Below are 23701 nucleotides of genomic sequence, written 5' to 3'. Positions count from 1 at the left end.
TGGCGACTCTGAAAAATTCTTCGAAACACAATCTTTTGTCACTTTTCAAGTTGAAACCCTCTTGAGCTTTACAAAATCTTTTTATATATTTTAAAGGGGTTGTTAAGGTGAAAATAGTGTGTGACATTGCTCATCTTTGGATGACTTAAATCGCTCAAAGTATATTAAGGGGACTATTTTAAATGCACCCTAAAGATAGGGGACCACTTTTGTCATTTTATCTACCAAAGAACCGCGGAAGCTGGATCTTGTCAAGGGGTGTCAATGGATATTCGAAAACCGACTAAACCTACCGAACAGTACCGTACCAAATCGATTTTTAGGTTTCTTTTAAAGAAACTATAGGTTTTTATATAAATCTATAATCGCACCGATAATTAGGGTGGTTTTTTATTTTATGAAAATAAATTGTCACGACCAAAAATCCGCATGTTGTGATGGCGCCTATCTCAGTACTAGGCAAGCCGACAACTTCATTAAATCACAATTTTTTTTAAGTTTGAAAAATATAATATTTAAATTTAAAAGAAAATCCCATAAATACGGATATAAATACACTCCCAAAATCCGATGTCACTGAGTACATGAGCATCTAAATAATAATAAAGTCTGACTGATAAACATATTGTCCAAAGATATAGAACAATACAATAACTGAAAGGAAAGAGAGTCAAGGTCTGCGGACGCCAAACAACTACCTTGATAGTCTCCAACAGATGAAACTCTTATATCTAGCAGCCACCATATCCGAAAGTACCTGGATCTGCACACGAAGTGTAGGGTGTAGTATGAGTATAACCAACTCAATAAGTAACAAGACTAACCTTTGGGCTGAAAGTAGGGACTAGCTCAACAGGTACAGTCTTGTATAGAAATAACCGTACAGAAATATAGGCATGCTTTCAAGTTCAACAGTTAAACTCAATACAAGTAAAATAGATCAATTCTGAATGATATGAGGAATATGACATATCTGCATCTACATGCCAATGTACGTACTGTATGTGATGCACCTCAATGAAAATCTTGCGTACTCAAAATCTCAAGATACTCAATCACTCATTACTGTATTGTCACGACCCAAAATCCTAACATGTCGCGATGGCACCTAACGTAGTACTAGGCAAGCCAACATCATCGATAACCCACAATTTCTTTTAAATGCGAAAAACATAATAATTAAGTTTAAGACAAAATCCCACAAATACTAGATAAAAATACACTCCCAAAATCCGGTGTCACTGAGACATGAGTTTCTAAATGAATACAAAGTCTGACTAATAAAAACACTGTCTGAAAATATAGAACAATACAATAACTGAAAGAAAGAGAGTCAAGATCAGCGGACGCCATGCAACTATCTTAATAGTCTCCAACGGATAGCACTCTGAGATCTAATAGTTGTCGTGTCCGAAAGCACCTGGATCTGCACACGAGGTACGGTGTATAGTATGAGTACAACCAACTCAATAAGTAACAAGACTAACCTTTGGGCTGAAAGTAGTGACAAGCTCAGCATGTACAGTAGAATATAGAATAACAGTATAGAAATGTAGACTTGATGTCAAGTTCAACAATTAAATTCAGTACAAATAAAATAGACATATTCTGAACAATTTGAGGAATATGGCATCTCTATATCTACATGCCCATGCACACACCGTATGTGATGCACCTTAGTGAAAACTTCGTGTACTTACAATCTTAAAATACTCAATTACTCAGTACTGTATATGGCCAATCCAGCCCAGGGAAGATCCATCCCAAGTATATATGTATATCCATCAACTGACAGTCACTCACTCAGTACTGTATAAGGTCAATTCAATCCAGGGGAAGATCCATCCCCGAATATCAATGATTCGGACAATATCCATGTCGAGGGAAGATTCATCCCTCAATATATATATATATATATATATATATATGGCAAGATCCATGTCCAGGGAAGATCCATCCCCCATATATATATATATATATATATATATATATATATATATATATATCAACTGCGCTCACTGTGGGGGTGTAGACTTCGGAGGGGCTCTTTCAGCCCAAACACTATAATAGCTAGATCCAGACATACATAAATAAATAAACATAATTATCATTCAGAATCTCTAGCCTCTCGGGCTCTCAATGACATGAAAAATCAACCTGACATGATGATATGAAGTATCAATGAATGACAACAGAGACTGAGATATGATATGCAAGTGCTAGATGTGATTGAGTACAAAATTATAAATTTAAACAAAATAATTCAGCAACAATACGACCCATGTGGGTCCCAAAATATATCAGCGTGTAGCCTAAACATGATCTTAATATGAGTCTCAGCTCAGTTTCTCTAACACATGGAGGATATGCGGACAATGACATTTATTTAATTATGCAACTCCATGGATACAATTTAAGTCACATTTTTCATGTTGCACGCCCACACGCCTGTCACCTAGCATATGCGTCATCTCCAATTCATAACACAAAATCCAGTGATTTATACACTTAGAACCAAGTTTAGAAGTGTTACTTGTCTCAACCCGTGTAATTATTTATTCTGCAATGCCTTTGCCGCGCGAATCGGCCTCCAAACACCTCAAATCTAGTCATAAATAATTTGATTCAGTCAAAATAAATTATAGGAATTAATTCCATATGAAAATACTAATTTTACAACAAAATCCGAAATTCCACCTAAAATCGCATCTCGAAACGTGACAAAAATTATAAAATATGAACGACCATTCAACCACGAGTCCAACCATACAAATTTTACCAAAGTCCGACATCAACTTGACCTCCAAATCTCAAATTCTTATTTTGAAATTCCTAGGCCTAAATCCTCTAATTTCACCTCAAAAATATGTAATCTAGTCAAAATACTTAATGATTATCCAATATTATTGACTAACAATGATCATAAATGACTTACCTCAAGATTTTCCTTGAATTCTCTCTGAAAAATTGCCCAAAACCGTGCTTTAAATGTCAAAAATGACAAAAATGTCAGAACTCCTCTGTTTTGTACACTGGCCAGTACTTTTGCACCTGCGGCTAAATTTCTCGCTTCTGTGAGGCCGCTTCTATGGCGAAGATTCCTCTTTTGCGAAGGCACGCCCAGTCCTCGACTCGCGCACCTGCGCTCAAAGTCCCGCACCTGCGGGCGCTCTTCTCCGAGCCCCTCACCGTGCTTGCAACCACGTAAGTGCGGAAAAATCGTCGTACCTGCGAGCTTTACCCAACTCCCTTCATGGTCGCATCTGCGCTCCTCAGCTCGCACCTGCGAGCTCACACCTGCGACCAAAATTCCGCAGGTGCGATTGCACCAGAAGACTGAAATTTCCAAATTTTTCCTTAAGTTTAAATTTGATCCGTTAACCATCCGAAAACTTGTCTGAGGCCCCCGGGACCTCAACCAAATGCACCAACAAGTCAAAAAATATCATATGAACTTAGTCGAGCCTTCAAATCACATAAAACAACCCTAAAACATGAATCACACCCAAATTCAAGCTTAACGAAGACTCACAAATTCCAACTTCTACATTCGATGCCGAAACCTATCAATTCAATTCCGATTGACCTGAAATTTTGCACACAAGTCATAAATGACATAACAGACCGATTTCAATTTTCAGAATCAGATTCCGGCCCCGATATCAAAAAGTCAACTCCCCGGTCAAACTTCCCAAAAATTTAACTTTCGCCATTTCAAGCCTAATTCCACTACGGACCTCCAAATCACAATCCGGACACGCTCCTAAGTCCAAAATCACCCAACGGAGTTAACATAACCATCAAAATTCAAATTCGGGGTCGTTTACACATAAGTAAATATCCGGTCAACTTTACCAACTTAAGTTTTCAATTTTGAGACTAAGTATCTCAATTCACTTCAAAATCCTTCCGGACCCGAACCAACGAACCCGGTAAGTCATAAATAACTATAAAGCATAAATTGAGTAGTAAATAGGGAAATAGGGATGTAATACTCAAAACGAACGGCCGGGTCGTTATATTCTCTCCTTCTTAAACAAACGTTTGTCCTCGAACTAGTTTAGAATCATACCTTGAATCTCAAATAGGTGTGGATATTTGTTCTGCATCTCCCGCTCAATCTCCTAGGTAGTTTATCCGACTGTCTGGCCTCACCATTGTGCCTTCACTGAAGCTATATTCTTTGATCTCAGCTTTTGAACCTGCCGGTCTAAAATTGCCACTGGCTCCACATCATAAGTCAAATTACCATCCAACTGCACTGTGTTGAAATCCAAAACATGAGACGAATCCCCGACATACTTCCGGAGCATGGATACATGAAACACTGGATGAACACCCGATAGACTATGTGGCAAAGCAAGTTCATAAGCCACATCTCCAATCTTCTTAAGTATTTCAAAAGGCCCAATATACCGAAGAATCAACTTGCCCTTCTTACCGAACCTCAACATACCCTTCATGGGTGAAATCTTGAGCAGAACCTTCTCCCCAACCATGTAAGCAACATCCCGGACCTTCCTGTCGGCATAAATCTTCTATCTAGACTGCACAGTGCGAAGCCGCTCCAAAATCAATTTAACCTTCTCTAAAGCATTCTGAACCAAGTCAGTACCCAATAGCCTAGCCTCACCTGGCTCAAACCAACCCACTGAGACCGACACCGTCTCCCATTTAAGGCCTCATACGGAGCCATCTAATGCTTGATTGGTAGCTGTTATTGTAAGCAAACTCCGCAAGTGGCAAAAACGCATCCCAAGAACCCCCAAAATCAATGACACAAGAGCGTAGCATATCCTCCAATATCTAAATAGTTCACTCGGACTGTCCATCCATCTGAGGGTGAAATGATGTACTCAACTGAACCTGTGTGCCTAATTCTCGATGCACTGCTCTCTAAAACTGTGATGTAAACTGCGTGCCCTGATCTGAAATGATAGACACTGGTACACCGTGTAGGCGAACAATATCGCAGATATAAATCTCAGCCAACCACTCCGAAGAATAATTATTACCAACTGGAATAAATTGCACGGACTTGGTCAACCGATCTACAATCACCCAAACAACATCAAACTTCCTCAAAGTCAGTGGGAGCCCAACTACGAAGTCCATGGTAATACGCTCCCACTTACACTTCGAAATTTCAAGTCTCTGAAGCAATCCACCTGGTCTCTGATACTCGTACTTCACATGTTGACAATTTAAACACCGAGCTACAAACCCAATTATATTTTTCTTCATTCGCCTCCACCAATAGTGTTGCCTCAAATCCTGATACATCTTCGCGACACCTGAATGAATAGAGTACCGCGAACTGTGAGCTTCCTAGAGAATCAACTCATGCAAACCATCTACATTAGGCACATATAGCCTGCCCTGCATCCGTAATACACCGTCATCCCCAATAGTGACTTCCTTGGCATCACCGTGTTGAATTGTGTCCTTAAGGACAAGCAGATGAGGGTCATCATACTGGGATCCTATGATACGATCATAAAGAGAAGACTGAGAAACCACACAAGGCAAAACTCGACTCGGCTCAGAAATGTCCGATCTGACAAACTGGTTGGCCAAGGCCTGAACATCCAAGGCTAAAGGCTTCTCTGCTACTAGTAAGTACGCTAAGCTGCTCAAACTCTCCGCCTTACGACTCAAGGTATTGGCCACCACATTGGCCTTTACGGGATGATAGAGAATGGTGATATCATAATCCTTAAGCAACTCCAACCACATCCACTGCCGCAAATTAAGATCCTTCTGTTAAAACAGATGTTGTAAACTCCGGTGATCGTTTTAAACCTCACAATGGACACCGTACAAATAATGCCGCCAAATCTTCAAGGCATGAACAATAGCTGCTAAGTCAAGGTCGTGGACCGGATAATTCTTCTCATGTACCTTTGACTGTCTGGATGCATAGGCAATCACCTTACCGTCTTGCATCAGCACTGTGCCGAGACCAATACGCGACGTATCACAATACACAGTATAAGATCCTGAACCTATAGGAAACACCAATACTGGGGTTGTAGTCAAAGCTGTATTGAGCTTCTAAAAGCTCTCTTTACACTCATCCAACCACCTGAACGGAGCACCTTTCTGGGTCAATTTAGTCAAAGGTGATGCAATAGACGAGAAACCCTCCACAAAGCGACAATAATAACTAGCCAAGCCGAGAAACCTCCGAATATCAGTAGCTAAAGATGGCCTGGGCCAACTCTGAGCTGCCTCTATTTTCTTCGGATCCACCTTAGTTCCTTCACTAGACACTATGTGCCCCAAGAATGCCACCGAACTAAGCCAGAACTCACACTTAGAGAATTTGGCATAAAGCCTCTCCTCTCTCAGCCTCTATAATACAAATACCCAAGTATTGTGCATGTTCCTCCTGGCTACGTGAGTACACCAGGATATCATCAATAAATACTACAACAAATAAATCAAGACATGGATGAAATACATTATTCATCAAGTGCATAAATGTTGCTGGGACGTTGGTCATCCTAAAAGACATCACGAGAAATTCATAGTGGCCATAACTAGTTCTGAATGCCGTCTTTAGAATATCTGAATCCTGAATTTTCAACTGGTGATACCCAGACCTCAAATCAATTTTGGAGAACACCCTTGCTCCCTGAAACTGGTCAAATAAATCATCAATACGTGGCAAAGGATATTTATTCTTGATTGTAACTTTGTTCAACTGCCTGTAATGCGCATCCATATAGTACCATTTTTCTTTTTCACAAACAGGACCAGTGCACCTCAAGGTGACACACTAGGCCTAATAAAACCCTTATCAAGGAGTTCTTGAAGTTGCTTTTTCAATTCATTCAACTCAACTGGTGCCATACGATATGGAGGAATAGAAATGGGCTGAGTGCCCGGCATCAAGTCAATACCGAAATCAATATCCCTGTCGGGTGGCATACCCGACAAGTCTGCAGGAAATACATCCGAAAAGTCTCGTACTACCGGTACTGAATCGATAGTAATAGTATCTGCATCAACATCTCTCATAAAGGCCAAATATGAAAAACACTCCTTCCCAATCATACGTTGAACCTTCAAATAAGAAATTACCATGTTGGGAAAATAATCTAGAGAACCTCTCCATTCGACCTTCGGCAATCCTGGCATTGCAAATGTCACAGATTTTGTGTGACAGTACAGAATAGCATGACATGGAGACAACCAATCCATACCCAAAATTACATCGAAATCAACCATATTGAGCAATAAAAGATCAACTCTAGTCTCTAGTCCCCCAATAGTTATCACACATGACCGATACACACAGTCCATAATAATAGTATCGCCCACCGGCATAGATACACGAACAGGTGAAACTAAGGGGCATATCCAGGTAATGAGTAAAGTATGATGATACATACGAATAAGTGGAACCAGGGTCAAATAATATAGAAGCCTCCCTGTGGCACACTGAGACAATACCTGTGATCACTACATCTGAAGCAACAACATCTGGCCTGGTAGGAAAAGCATAGAATCGGGCCTGACCGCCAACTGATCGGCCTCCCCCTCTTGGGCAACCCCTAGCTGACTTAGCCCCATCCCGAGCTGGATGGGCGGGTGGTGGAGCAACTGGTGTAAAGGTTGTAGCATGACTCCTCTGCTGAGCTGAACCTCACGTAAGGCGAGGGCAATATCTTTTTATGTGGCCCAAGTCTCCACACTCAAAGCAACCCCTTTTTGAAAATGCCGATAAGTTCTGAGGCGGACCTCGAGAACCAGAATAATTGCTAGAAGCACCTGGTGTAAATGAATCCTGAAATAAAGGAGCATATGACGTAATCTGGGCTGGAAAGGCATTGAGAGATGACTGACACTGATGAGAACTGTATGAACCATCGCTGGATGATGCACCGCGGTGAACTGGATGACCCGTCTGAGCGTGCCTATAAGGACGAACCCTGTTGTGGTAGGACTTCCCTCCAGAAGGTACCCCACCAGAACCACCTAAACCTCGAGGTCTCTTGGCCTCCCTTTCTCCACGCTCCTGGCTACGGACCGCCTCTATCTACCGAGTAATGTCACCAAATACCCTCTCCCTAGTCATAAGCAATTGCATCTGATACGTTAGGCCATCAATGAAACTCCAAATCTTCTCCCTATTAGTGGGAACCAACCAAACTGCGTTACGAGCCAACTCAGAAAAACTCATCTCGTACTGGGTCACAGAAATGCCATCCTGCCGAAACTGCTCAAACTGTCTGCGTATCTCCTCCCTACGAGACTGCGGCACGAACTTCTCCAAAAAGGGAACAGAGAAATCCTGCCATGTAAGTTGTGCTGCACCGGCCAGCCTTCACCTCTCATAAACCTCCCACCATCTGGAGGCAACCCTAGAAAACTGAAAAGTAATGAATGAGACCCCACTGGTCTCCAAAATACCCGATGTCTAAAGCATCCGCTGGCACTTATCCAGAAAACTCTGAGCATCTTCTGACTCAGCACCGCTAAAAGATGGAGGTCAAAGCCTCACAAATATCTCAAGTCTCCTTTGCTCATCATCTGCCATAACGAGGACTACTGGGGCATGAGCAGTTACAGCCGGCTGGGCTGGTAGTGCCCCCGGTATCTAGAGTCCCTACACTACCTGCTCTGGAGTACGGGCAACAGGGTTATGAGTACCTCCATCGGCCTGAGAAATAGCAAGTACGGCTTGAGACGAAACCACCTAAGCAAGGCCAGTGCAAACTGTCAATATCTGGGCCAAAGCCTCCTGAAGGCCTGGAATCACAATGGGCACAATTGGTGCCTGAGTTGGTCCTGTCGGCTCGGCTATAGCTGGAATCTGCTCCTGAGCTGGAGCAACTAGTGGTGCTACAAGTGCTGCTCCAACTGTTGTATGAGCTACACCGCGACCCTTACCTTGGCCCCTGCCTCTACCACGGCCCCGACCTCTCGCGGCCCTAACTGGTGGCACTTGTGGTTGATCATCTGATCCAGTAGTATGTGTCCTCACCATGTGAGAGAGAATAGAATAACAAAAATTTAGTTTCCGGAATGAACAAATTTGCACGACAGAATACAAAAAAGTGAAATTTTTCCTAAGGGTTCGGCAGTCTCTCGAAGATAAGTACAAACATCTCCGTACCGATCAACAAGACTTTACTAAACCTGCCCATGACTCGTGAGACCTATGTAACCTAGGCTCTGATACCAACTTATCACGACCCAAAATCCTAACATGTCGTGATGGCGCCTAACGTAGTACTAGGCAAGCCAACACCATCGATAACCCACAATTTCTTTCAAATGTGAAAAACATAATAATTAAGTTTAAGAGAAAATCCCACAAATACTTGATGTAAATACACTCCCAAAACCCGGTGTCACTGAGTACATGAGCAGCTAAATGAATACAAAGTCTGACTGATAAAAACACTGTCTGGAAATATAGAACAGTACAATAACTGGAAAAAAAAAGAGTCAAGGCCAGCGGAAGCTAGGCAGCTACCTTTATAGTCTCCAACGGATAGCACTCTGAGTTCTAACAGTCGCCGTGCCCAAAAGCACTTGGATCTACATATGAGGTACAGAGTGTAGTATGAGTACAACCAACTCAATAAGTAATAAGACTAACCTTTGGGATAAAAGTAGTGATGAGCTCAACAGGTACAATACAATATAGAATAACAATACAAAAATGTAGGCATGCATTCAAGTTCAACAATTACACTCAGTACAAATAAAATAGACAAATTCTGAACAATTTGAGGAATATGACATCTCTATATCTACATGCCCATGCACATACCGTATGTGATGCACCTTAGTGAAAACTTCGTGTACTCACAATCTAAAAATACCTAGTCACTCAGTATTGTATATCGCCAATCCAGCCAAGGAAAGATCCATCCCAAGTATATATGTATATCCATCAATTGATAGTCAGTAACTCAGTACTGTATAAGGTCAATCCAGTCCAAGGGAAGATCCATTCCCGAATATCAATGATTCGAACAATATCCATGTCAAGTGAAGATCCATCCCTCAATATATGTATCTATGGCAAGATACATGCCCAGGGAAGGTTCATCCTATATATATATATACATCAACCAACTGCGCTCACTGTGGGGGTGCAGACTCCGGAGGGGCTCCTTCAGCCCAAGCACTATATAGCTAGATCCAGGCATAGATAAATAAACATAATTATCACTCAGATTCTCCAGTCTCTCGGGCTCTCAATGACATGAAAAATCAAACGCCTCAAATCTAGTCATAAATAATGCGATTCAGTCAAAACAAATTAAAGGAATTAATTCCATATGAAAATACTAATTTTACAACAAAATCTAAAATTTCAACCAAAATCACATCTTGGAACCTCACAAAAGTTATAAAATATGAACGACCATTCAACCACGAATCCAACAATATAAATTTTACCAAATCCCGACATCAACTCGACCTCCAAATCTCAAATTCTTAATTTGAAATTCCTAGGCCCAAATTCTCTAATTTCACCTCAAAAACATGTAATCTAGTCGAAATACTCAATGATAATCCAATATTATTGACTAACAATGATTACAAGTGACTTACCTTAAGATTTTCCGTGAATTCTCTCGAAAAATCGCCCAAAACCGTGCTTTAAATGTCAAAAATGACGAAAATGTTGGAACTCTTCTGTTTTGTACACTGCACAGTGCTTATGCACATGCGGCTAAATTTCTCACTTCTGCGAAGGCACACCCAGTCCTCGACTCGCGCACTTGCGCTCAAAATCCCGCACCTACAGGCGCGCTTCTGCGAGCCCCTCACCGTGCATGCGACCACGCAAGTGCGGAAAAATCGTCACACCTGCAAGCTCTGCCCAGCTTCCTTCATGGTCGCACCTGCGAGCTCGCAACTGCGACCAAAATTCCGCAGGTGCGATTGCACCAGAAGACTGAAATTTCCAGATTTTTTCTTATGTCTGAATTTGATCTGTTAACCATACAAAAACTCGTTCGAGGCCCCCGGAACCTCAACCAAATACACCAACAAGTCCTAAATTATCATACGAACTTAGTTGAGCCTTCAAGTCACATAAAACAACACTAAAAACATGAATCACACCCTAATTCAAGCTTAACGAAAACTAACAAATTGCAACTTCTACATTTGATGCTGAAACCTATCAATTCAATTCCGATTGACCTTAAATTTTGTACACAAGTCATAAATGACATAACAGACCGATTTCAATTTATAGAATCAGATTCCGACCCCGATATCAAAAAGTCAACTCCCCCGTCAAACTTTCCAAAAATTTAATTTTTGCCATTTCAAGCCTAATTCCACTACGGACCTCCAAATTACAATCCAGACACGCTCCTAAGTCCAAAATCATCTAACGGAGCTAACAGAACCATCAAAATTCAAATCCGGGATCGTTTACACATAAGTCAATATCCGGTCAACTTTTCTAACTTAAGTTTTCAATTATGAGACTAAATGTCTCAATCCACATCGAAATCCTTCCGGACCCGAACCAATTAACCCGGTAAGTCATAAAACAACTATAAAGCATAAATTAGCAGTAAACGGGGAAATGGGATTGTAATACTCAAAACGGCCGTCTGGGTCGTTACATGTATATTGCCTATCCAGCCTAGGGAAGATTTGACAGTCAGCTACTCAGTACTGTATAAGGCCAATCTAGCCCAGGGGAAGATCCATCCCCAAATATAAATGATTTGGACAAGATCCATGTCAGGGAAGATCCATCCCTCAATATAAATGCTTCAGGCAAGATCTATGCCCAGGGAAAAATCATCCCTCAATATAAATCAATCGCGCTCACTATGGGTGGTGCAGACTCCGGAGGGACTCCTTCAGCCCAAACGTTATAATAGCCAGATCTAGGCATAAATAAATAAAACATACTGCGGCGTGAAGCCCTATCCCATAATTGTCACTCAAAATCACCAGTCTCTCGGGCTCTCAATGATATGAAAATCAACCCGACCTGATGATATGATGTATCAATGAATGACAATAGAGACTAAGATATGATATGGAAATGATAGATGTAATTGAGTACATAATTTTAAATTTAAACAATTAATTCAACAACAACACGACCCTATAGGTCCCAAAATATCGGCACGTAGACTAAACACGATCTTCAACATGAGCCTCAGCTCAATTTCCTCTAATACGTGGAGGATATGTGAAAAATAACATGATTCTTTAATTATACAACTCCACAAAATTTATTTTAGTCACAATTTCTGTGGTGCACATCTACACGATCGCCACCTAGCATGTACGTCACCTCCATACAATCCACATAACACGTAATTCAGGGATTTATACCCTCACTACCAAGTTTAGAAGTATTACTTACCTCAAACCGTGTAATTCTTTACTCCAATATGCCTTTGCGTTGAGAATTGGCCTCTGAAAGCCTCATATCTAATCACAATTAATTCGATTCAGTCAATACAAATTATAGAAATTAATTCTATATGAAAATACTAATTTTCCAACAAAATCTGAAATTTAACTCAAAAATCGCCTGTGGAGCCCATGTCCCGGAACCCGAGAAAAGTTACAAAATATGAACTCCCATTCAACCACGAGTCAAACCATACCAATTTTACCAAATTCCTACATCAACTCGACTCTCAAATCTTCAATCTAAACTTAAGGGCTTTCATAATTTTCCCAACTTAAAACACCATTTAAATGCTAAAACAGCAATAGATTCGGGTAATTTGAACAAATTTGAGTTAAAAACACTTACCCCGTTATTTCCCTTGAAAATCTCCCGAAATTCGTCTCTTCCCAAGCTACAAATCATTCAAAATGGAAAATGGGACGAATCCCATTTTCAGAACTTATTTTCTGCTACCCAGTTATTTCCTCTATGCGATCGCGGACCAAGTCTCGCGATCGTAAAATACAAACTTTCCACTACCCAACTTAACCTTATGCAATCGCGGATAAGTGCAGGCAATCGCGAAGTTTCAGCTCCACAAACCTACGCGATTGCGAAGTGTAACTTCGTGTGACCGCTTGCTGCCTCACTTCCTCTACATGAATGCGACGTGACTCACGCGTTCGCGATGCGTGAGTTTCTCCAGCTACGCGATTGCAGCCCAATCTATGCGATCGCATAGAACAAATGTTTTAGCAGTCCCAATTAAGCCTACGTGATCGCGAACCTTCTCACGCGACCGCGTAGAAGGAAACCAGACCTCAACACCAAAACTTTAGTAAAACACCAAGTCCAAAATTCAATCCGTTAACCATCCGAAACTCACCCGAGGCTCCCGGGACCTCAACCAAATACACCAACAAGTCCTAAAACATCATACGAAATTATTTGAAATCTCAGATCACATCAAACAACACTAAAAACACGAATCATACCCCAATTCAAGCCTAATGAACTAAGAAATCCAACCTTCTACATTTGATGTCGAAACATATCAAATCAAGTCCGATTGACCTTAAATTTTGCACACAAGTCATAAATGACATAACAAACCTATTCTAATTTCCAGAATCGGATTCCAACCTCGATATCAAAAAGCCAACTCTCCAGTTAAACTTCCAAACAAAATTTCTATTTTAGCCATTTCAAGCCTAATTTAACTACAGACTTCCAAATAATTTTTCGGACACGTTTGTAAGTCCAAAATCACCATACGGAGTTGTTAGAATCATCAAAACTTTATTCCGGGGTCGTTTACACATAAGTCAACATCTGATCAACTATTTAAACTTAAGCTTTAAACCTTAGAACTAAGTGTTCCATTTCATTCCAAAAACTCACCGAACCCAAACCAATTACCCCGGAAGTCACATAATAATTGTAAAGCACAAATTGAGCAGTAAATGGGGGAACGAGATTGCAATACTCAAAATGACCGGCCGGTCGTTACATTCTCCCCCTCTTAAGCAAACGTTCATCCTCGAACGAGTTTAGAATCATACTCGGAGTCTCAAATAGGTGTGGATATTTGCTCTGCATCTCCCGCTCAGTCTCCCAAGTTGCTTCTCCGATTAGCTGGCCTCTCCACTGCCCTTTCATTGAAGCTATGTTCTTTAATCTCAAGTTTTGAACCTACCGGTCCAAAATAGCCACCAGTTCTACATCATAAATCAAATTACCATCCAACTACACTGTACTGAAATCCAAAACATGAGACGGATCTCCGACATACTTCCGGAACATAGATACATGAAATACTGGATGAACACCCAATAGACTAGGCGTCAATGCAAGTTCATAAGCCACATCTCCAACCTTCTTAAGTATTTCAAAAGGCCCAATATACCTAGGACTCAACTTGCCGTTTTCCCGAATCTTATAATACCCTTCATAGGCAAAACTCGGAGTAGTACCTTCTCTCCTACCATGTAAGAAACATCGCGAACCTTCCGGTCGACATAACTCTTCTGTCTAGACTGTGTCGTGTAAAGTCGATCCTGAATCAATTTAACCTTTTCCAAAGCATCATGAACCAAATCAGTACCCAATAACCTAGCCTCACCCGACTCAAACCAACCCATCGTAGACCGACACCGTCTCCCATATAAAGCCTCATACGGAGCCATCAGAATGCTTGATTGGTAGCTGTTATTGTAGGCAATATCTGCAAGTGACAGAAACTGATCCCAAGAACCTCCAAAATCTATAACACAAGTGCGTAACATATCTTCCAATATCTAAATAGTGCGCTCAGACTGTTCGTCTCAGGGTGAAATGTTGTACTCAACTGAACTTGTGTACCTAATTCTCGTTGCATTGCTCTTAAAAACTATGATGTAAATTGTATGCCCCGATATAAAATAATGGATCCTGGCATACCATGTAGGCGAATAATCTCGCAAACATAAATCTCAGCCAACCGCTCCGAAGAATAAGTAGTACCAACTAGGATAAAATGCGCTGGCTTGGTCAATCGATCCACAATCACCCGAATAGCATCAAACTTCCTCAAAGTCCGTGGGATTCCTACTACGAAGTCCATGGTAATATGCTCCCATTTCCATTCCGGAATTTCAAGTTTCTGAAGCAATTCGCCCAACCTCTGAAGCTCGTACTTCACCTGTTGACAATTTAAACACCGAGCAACAAACCCAACTATATATTTCTTCATTTTTCTCCACCAATAGTGCTGCCTCAAGTCCTGTTACATCTTAGCGGCACCCGGATGGATGGAATACCATGAATTGTATGCTTCTTCAAGAATCAATTCACGCAGCCCATCTACATTTGGCACACAAATACGACCCTGCATCCTCAACATCCCATAATCTACAATAGTAACATTTTTGGCATTACCGTGCTGAACTGTGTCTTTCAGGACAAGAAAATGGGGATTATCATACTAGCGCTCTCTGATGCGGTCATTAAAGGATGACCGAGAAACCACACAAGCTAGAACCCGACTGGGCTCCGAAATATCTAATCTCACGAACTGATCGGCCAAGGTCTGAACATCAACTGCAAGAGGCCTTTCACCAATAATAATGAATACAAGGCCACCCATACTCTACACCTTCCTACTCAACGCATCGGCCACCACATTGGCCTTCCCGGGATGATACAAAATAGTAATATCATAATCCTTTAGCAGTTCCAACCATCTCCGCTGCCTCAAATTTAGATCCTTGTGTTTGGTTAAGTGTTAAAGACTCCAATGATCTGTAAATACCTCACAAGACACACCATAGAGATAGTGACTCCAAATCTTTAATGCATGAACAATAGCTTCCAATTTTAAATCATAAACAGGGTAGTTTTTTCGTGTGGCTTCAACTGGCGCGAAGCATAAGCAATCACTCTACCCTTCTACATTAAGACACACCAAATACCGATCCGAGAAGCATCACAATACACTATATAATAGCCTGAAGCTGAACATAAAACTAGAATTGGAGTTATGGTCAAGGCACACTTGAGCTTCTGAAAGCTCTCTTCACACTCATACGACCACCTGAATGGAGCACCCTTCTAGGTCAATTTAGTCAAAGGCGATGCAATAGACGAGAAACTCTCCACAAAGCGATGATCATAACCAGCCAAGCCGAGAAAACTCTGAATCTCAGTAGCTGAAGATGGCCTGGGCTAACTCTGAACTGCCTCTATCTTCTCGGATCCACCTTAATTCCTTCACTGGACACTATGTGTCCCAAGAATGCCACTGAACTAAGCCAGAACTCACACTTAGAGAATTTTGCATAAAGTCTCTTATCTCTCAGCCTCTGTAATACAATACCCAAGTGATGTGCATGTTCTTCCTGGATACGTGAGTACACAGGATATCATCAATAAATACTACGACAAATGAATCAAGATATAGCTGGAATATACTGTTCATCAAGTGCATAAATATTGATGGAGCGTTGGTCAGCCCAAAAGACATCACAAGAAATTCATAGTGACCATAATGAGTCCTGAATACCATAATTAGAATATCCAAATCCCAATTTTTCAACTGGTGATACCCATATCTCAAATCAATTTTGGAGAACACCCTCGCTCCCTGAAGCTGGTAAAATAAATCATCAATGCACGGCAAAGGATACTTGTTCTTGATTGTAACTTATTTCAACTGCTTGTAGTCGATGGACATCCGCATAGTACTGTTTTTCTTTTTCACAAACAGAACTGGTGCACCCCAAGGCGACACACTAGGCCAAATAAACTCTTTATCAAGAAGTTGCTCTTTCAATTCTTTCAATTCATCTGGAGTCATACGATACTGAGGGATAGAAATGGGCTGATTACCCGACACCAAGTCAATATCGAAATCAATATCCCTGTCAGGTGGTACACCTGGCAGGTCTGCAGGAAATACATATAAAAAGTCTCGCATTGCCGGTATAGAATCAATAGTAGGAGTGTATGAATCAACATCTCTCAGAAAGGCCAAATATGACAAACACCCCTTCTCAACTATATGTTGGGCCTTCAAATAAGAAATTACCCTGCTGGGAACATAATCTAGAGAACCTCTACATTTGACATTCGGCAACCTTGGCATCGCCAACGTCATAGTTTTTGCATGACAGTCCAGAATTGCATGACATTGAGATAACCAATCCATACCCAAGATTACATCGAAATCAACCATACTAAGCAATAAGAGATCAACTCTAATCTCCAGTACCCCAATAGTTACCACACACGACCGATACACACGGTCCACAATAATAGTATCGCCCACCGGCGTAGATACATGAACATGTGAAACTAAGGGCTCACAGGGCATATCCAAATAACGAACAAAATATGATGATACATATGAATATGTGGAACCAGGGTCAAATAATACAGAAGTTTCCCTATGGCACATTGAGACAATACATGTGATCACTGCATCTGAAGCAACGACATCTGGCCTGGTAGGAATAACATAGAATCGGGCTTGACCGCCACCTGATGGGCCTCCCCCTCTTGAGCGACCCCTAGCTGACTGAGCCCCAACCCGAGTTGGTTGGGCAGGAGGTGAAGCAACTGGTGCAAAAGTCATAGCCTAACTCCTCTGCTGAGCTGAACGTCTTGTAAGACAAGGGCAATATCTCTTTATGTGACCCAAATCTCCGCACTTAAAGAACCCCCTCTCTGAAAATGTCGACAAGTTTTGAGGCAGACCTCGAGAACCAGAATAACTACCAGAAGAACCTGGTATAGATGAACCCTAAACGGATGGTGCACGAGATGAACTCTAAGCTAGAAGTGAACTAAGAGAAGACTGATTCTGTCGAGCACTGTATGAACTATGGCTAGCTGATGCACCACGATGAGCTCAACGAGCCATCTGAGCGGGCCTATATGGTTGACCCTTACTGTAATAGGGTTATCCCTAGAAGGAACACTGCTGGAATTACCCAGACCACGAGACCTATTGGCCTCCATCTCCTCATGCTCCTGAGTACGGACCATCTCTGGTTGAGTCCATTAATGAACCTCCTAATCTTCTCCCTCTCAGTGGGAACCAACCAAACTACACGACGAGCTAATTTTGAAAACCGCATCTCATACTGAGTCACGGACAAGTCCTCCTGACGTAAATACTTGAATTGCCTGTGCAGTTCCTCTTTGTGGGTATGTGGAACAAACCTCTCCCGAAATAATACGGAGAACTTATGCTATGAAAGTGGTGTTGCACCAACTGGTATGTTCCTATGATAAGTCTCCCACCATATGAAGGCTAATCCAGTCAGCTGAAAAGTATTAAATGAGACCCCACTGGTCTCAAGAATACCCATTGTACAAAGCATCCACTGGCATCTGTCCAAACAATCCGGAGCATCATCTAACTCAATTCCACTAAAGTTGGAGGATGGGGTCTCCCAAACCTCTCTAATCTCTTTTGCTCCTCGCCATTCATAATACGACCCACCTGGGCCTGAGCAGCTGCAACCGACTGTACTGGTAGTGCCCCCGGTATCTAAAGCCCCTTCACTACTTGCTCTGGAGTACGGGCGATAGGGGTATGAGTACATTCCCCGGCCTGAGAAGTGGCTGGCACGGCCTGAGCCGAAACCACTTGAGCAAGGCCAGTGCAAATAGTCAATATCTGTGTTAGAGCCTCCTAAAGGCCTGGAATCACAATAAGCGCAGCTGGTGCCTGAGCTGGTCCCGTCGGCTCAAATATACCTGGTATCTACTTCTAAGCTAGGGCAATTGGTGGTACTATAGGTGCTACTCCAACTGTGGTACGAGCTACACCTAGACCTCTACCTCGTCCCCTGCCTTAACCATGACCCCGATCTCTCGTGGCCTTAACTGGTGGCATTGGTGACTAACCGTCCAATCTGGTAGTACGTGTCCTCACCATCTGTGAGAGAATATAATAACAAAAATTTAGTTTTCGGAATTAATAAATTGTCACGACAGAATATAAGAAAGTGAAATTTTCCTAAGGGTTCGGCAACCTCTCGAAGATAAGTACAGATGTCTCTGTAACGATCCGCAAGACTCTACTAAACATGCTCATGACTCGTGAGACCTATGTAACCTAGGCTCTAATATCAACTTGTCACGACCCAAAATCCGCATGTCGTGATGGCGCCTATCTCAGTACTAAGCAAGCCGGCAACTTCAGTAAACCACAATTTCTTTTAAGTTTGAAAAATATAATATTTAAATTTAAGAGGAAATCCCACAAATTCGGATATAAATACACTCCCAAAACCAGTTGTCACTAAGTAAATGAGCATCTAATAATAAAGTCTGACTGATAAAAACACTGTCTGAAGATATAGAACAATACAATAACTTAAAGAAAAGAGAGTCAAGGTCTGCCGACGCCAAACAACTACCTTGATAGTCTCCAACAGATGAAACTCTGATATCTAGCAGTCGCCGTATCCGGAAGTACCTGGATCTGCACACGAGGTGCAGAGTGTAGTATGAGTAGAACCAACTTAATAAGTAACAAGACTAACCTTTGGGGCTGAAAGTAGTGACGATCTCAACAGGTATAGTCCCATATAGAAATAACCGTACAGAAATATAGGCATGCTTTCAAGTTCAACAGTTAAACTTAATACAAGTAAAATAGATCAATTCTAAATTATATGAGGAATATAACATCACTGTATCTATATGCCAATGTACGAACTGTGTGTGATGAACCTCAGTGAAAATCTCGCGTACTCAAAATCTCAAGATACTCAACTCAATAATGTATATGGCCAATCCAACCCAGGGACGATGCATTATATATATATATATATACACACACACACACACCAACTGACAGTCAGCCACTCAGTACTATATAAGGCCAATCCATCCCAAGGGAAGCTCCATCCCTAAATGTAAATGATTCGGACAAGATCCATGTCGAGGGAAGATCCATCCCCCAATATAAATGCATTGGGCAAGATCCATGCCCAAGGAAAATCCATCTCTCAATATAAATCAACGACACTCACTGTGGGGGGTGCAGACTCCTGAGAGGCTTCTTCAGCCCAAGCGCTATAATAGCCAGATCCAGGCATAAATAAATAAAACATGATGCGACGTGCAGCCCGATCCCATAATTATCACTCAAAATCTCCAGTCTCTTGGGCTCTCAATGATATGAAAATCAAACCGACATGATGATATGATGTATCAATGAATGACAATAGAGACTGAGATATGATATGAAAATGATAGATGTGACTGAGTACATAATTTTAAATTTAAACAATTAATTCAACAGCAACACGACCATATGGGTCCCAAAATATCGGCACGTAGCATAAACATGATCTTCAACATGAGCCTCAACTCAATTTCCTCTAACATATGGAGGATATGTGGAAAATAACATGATTCTTTAATTATATAACTCCACAAAATTTATTTAAGTCATAATTTCTATGGTGCACATCCACACGCCCGTCACCTAGCATGTGCGTCACCTCCATACAATTCACATAACACATAATTTAGGGATTTATACCCTCAGAACCAAGTTTAGAAGTGTTACTTACCTCAAATCGTGTAATTCTTTACTCCAATATGCCTTTGCGTCGCGAATTGGACTCTGAAAGCCTCGCATCTAGTCACAATTAATTCGATTCAGTCAATACAAATTATAGAAATTAATTCCATATGAAAATACTAATTTTTCAACAAAATCTAAAATTTAACTCAAAAATCGTCCGTGGGGCCCATGTCCCGGAACCCGACAAAAGTTACAAAATATGAACGCCCATTCAACCATGAGTCCAACCATACCAATTTTATCAAATTTCGACATCAACTCGACCCTCAAATCTTCAATCTAAACTTAAGGGTTTTCATAATTTTCCCAACTTTAAACACAATTTAAATGTTATAAATAGCAATAGATTCGGGTAATTTGACCAAAATTGAGTTAAGAATATTTACCCCATTGTTTACCTTGAAAATCTCCCTAAAACCTCTCCTCGAACTCTGAATCGTTAAAAATAGAAAATGGGACGTTCTGTTGCGCAGTTATTTCCTCTATGCGATCGCGGATCAAGTCCCGCGATCGTGAAGCACAAGCTTTCCACTGCCCAACTTAACCTTACGCAATCGCGGATAAGTGCACGCGATTGCGAAGTTTCAGCTGCACATACCAACGCGATCGCGGACTTGTCCACGCGATTGTGAAGTGTAACTTCGTATATCCCCCTGCTGCCTCACTTCTTCTACGCGAACGCGACGCGCCTCACGCGTTCGCGATGCGTGAGTTTCTCCATCTATGTAATCACAGCCCAATCTATGCGATCGCATAGAACAAATTTTTCAGCAATCCCAATTAAGCCTACGCAATCGCGAACCTTCTCACGCGATTGCGTAGAAGGAAACCGGACCTCTACACCAGAAAAATTCAGCAAAACACCAAGTCCAAAATGCAATCCATTAACCATTCGAAATTCACCCGAGACCCTCGGGACCTCAACCAAATATACCAACAAGTCCTAAAACTGCTTCTTTTTAAATTCAGCTCCCAAATACTTGAAAGCTACTTTTATTAGCTAATCCAAAGAGCTCTTTGTTAGTCGTTTCAGTGGATAACAATTTAGGGGTGTCAATGGTTCGGTTCGGCCGGTTATTTTATAAAATTTGTACCATACCAATTTTTTAATTATTCTATTATGTATAACCAAATTAAACTTTTCGAAACCGTCGCAATCATGCTGGTTTCTCTCCAGTATCGGTACGGTTCGGTTAATTTTTGATACTTTTTTAAATATCATGTAAAATTCACCAGTAGAAGTAGAATGCAATAACATATGTTCTTTTATATAACTTAGCAAAACTCACTAGACATTTTTACTGTTTAAAGGGTGATGAATTAAAAAAATGAAAGATGGCTAGAGTATAGATCCATCAACTATTGTACAACAACGTAAAAGAAATCCAACAAAGACAAAAAAAATATATAAAGCACACGAGTGGAAAGATATTAACCAAGTTGAGACTCAAGAATAAAGTCTATAGAAGATTAAATATTCAAAAAGATAAATCTAAACTATATGAAAGGAAACATATTCAGTACATTATAGTTTGCTACTCATAATCGCTAGAATACTTTGGATCTTGCTAATGAAGATACTTGAAATAATTTAGTTTAAGTAGAAGTAGCATAATAGGTTTTAGGAATTAATATTTTGAGTTTAATTACTTGTTAGCTTGTAACAATTTTCATAATTCCAAGGCCCAAAGAAAAATTTAATGCATTATTATTTTTAAACTTAATATATAAATATATTTTTCACATGTAAAATTTATTCGGTACGGTTCGATATTTTTTTCGGTTTATGTAACGACCCGGCCTGTTGTTTTGAGTATTACAATCATGTTTCTTCATTTACTGCTCAATTAGTGCTTTACAGTTGTTATGTGACTTACCGGGGTAATTGGTTCAGGTCGGGTGAGATTTTGGAATGAATTGGAACACTTAGTTCCAAGGTTTAAAGTTTAAGTTGAAATAGTTGACCGGATGTTGACTTATGTGTAAACGATTCCGGAATAGAGTTTGATGATTCCAATAGCTCCATATGGTGATTTTGGACTTAGAAGCGTGTCCGAAAAATTATTTGAAAGTCCGTAGTTAAATTAGACTTGAAATGACTAAAATAGAAATTTAAGTTTGGAAGTTTGACCGGGGAGTTGACCTTTTGATATCAGGGTCAGAATTCGATTCTGGAAATTGAAATAGGTCAGTTATGTCATTTATGACTTGTGTATAAAATTTGAGGTCAATCGGACATGATTTGATAGGTTTCGGCATCGAATATAGAATGTTTAATTTTTTAGTTCATTAGGCTTGAATTGGGGTATGATTCGCGTTTTTAGCGTTGTTTAATGCGATTTGAGGTTTCGAAAAAGACTGAAATATCTTTCAAACTGTTAACACTACAAAGGAGTTTGTTCGACGTTATATAATTGAATACTCTTCCTTTAGAGCACTCCACTGTGACAACAATATTCACGTGGTATGATATTTCGCTGAGATGGACGACGCCACTTAGAATATCACCTCATCACCGCCTCCAATTCAGTTTTACCCCATTGTTATCTCAACCTGCTATCTAAGATAAATGTGACGAATTTGACTTTTAAAATATCTTTATCAAAAACATATCCAGCCTTCAATGATTGAAACAGCAAAATCGTTAACGGTAACCACATCAAATCATGAGAAGTGAAGTAAATTTTTGACATAAAGTTATCAAGTTTCACTGAGGCATATTCACAAATACCTTGAACGTTGGGGCTCCGCCGATCCATCTTACACTTCTAGGAGAAGCCCGTAAGCATCAGTAGAAGGAGTGGGGGAGAGGTAGAATAAAATTTGAAGTGGCGATGAGGTGGCATGTCACGTGGCGTCCATCTCAGCGAAATATCAGACCGTGTGGATGTTGTTGGCCACAGTGGAGTGCTCTAACGGACGAGAGGTATTTTGCACCAATTTTGTAATGTCGAAGCTAATAGTAAACCGAAATTATAACAGTGGACATAAATGATTTTTTTCGCATAAACTTTTTGCAATTTTATTTTCAGGTGACTTTCTCTGGATAAGAAATAAGATGAACATGGTAGGCAGGAATACTCAGTTTCATATTAGTACACGTGAGCTTCCCTTTTTAGTTTTTCCATTTTTATCGGAAAAAGTAATATCAATATTTTCTTTTGAATTTTGATGATATACCAACTCACTAAAAATAGATTGCACAAAATAAATTCTAA

General features: G+C 40.7%; 1 long non-coding RNA gene across 2 annotated transcripts; it reads right to left on the bottom strand.

Moving 5' to 3' along the window:
- Nucleotides 1-694: 694 nt before the first annotated feature.
- On the bottom strand, nt 695-23586 carry LOC108946032 (uncharacterized). 2 transcript variants are annotated; one of them, XR_011410130.1, is made up of 4 exons: nt 23215-23586; nt 20470-20537; nt 19263-19370; nt 19029-19220 (listed from the first exon to the last, which is right to left on the bottom strand). It is a non-coding gene; the product is annotated as an uncharacterized lncRNA (long non-coding RNA). The 2 variants fall into 2 exon arrangements; XR_011410131.1 differs by lacking the exons at nt 19029-19220; nt 19263-19370; nt 20470-20537 and adding exons at nt 695-763; nt 12368-12435 and having other exon boundaries at nt 23215-23552.
- Nucleotides 23587-23701: the final 115 nt, after the last annotated feature.

The sequence above is a fragment of the Nicotiana tomentosiformis genome, chromosome 8 (genome assembly GCF_000390325.3).
Source record: "Nicotiana tomentosiformis chromosome 8, ASM39032v3, whole genome shotgun sequence".
NCBI lineage: Eukaryota > Viridiplantae > Streptophyta > Magnoliopsida > Solanales > Solanaceae > Nicotiana > Nicotiana tomentosiformis.
Note: the sequence above shows the minus strand (reverse complement) of the source record. Positions and strands in the feature narration are given on the sequence as shown.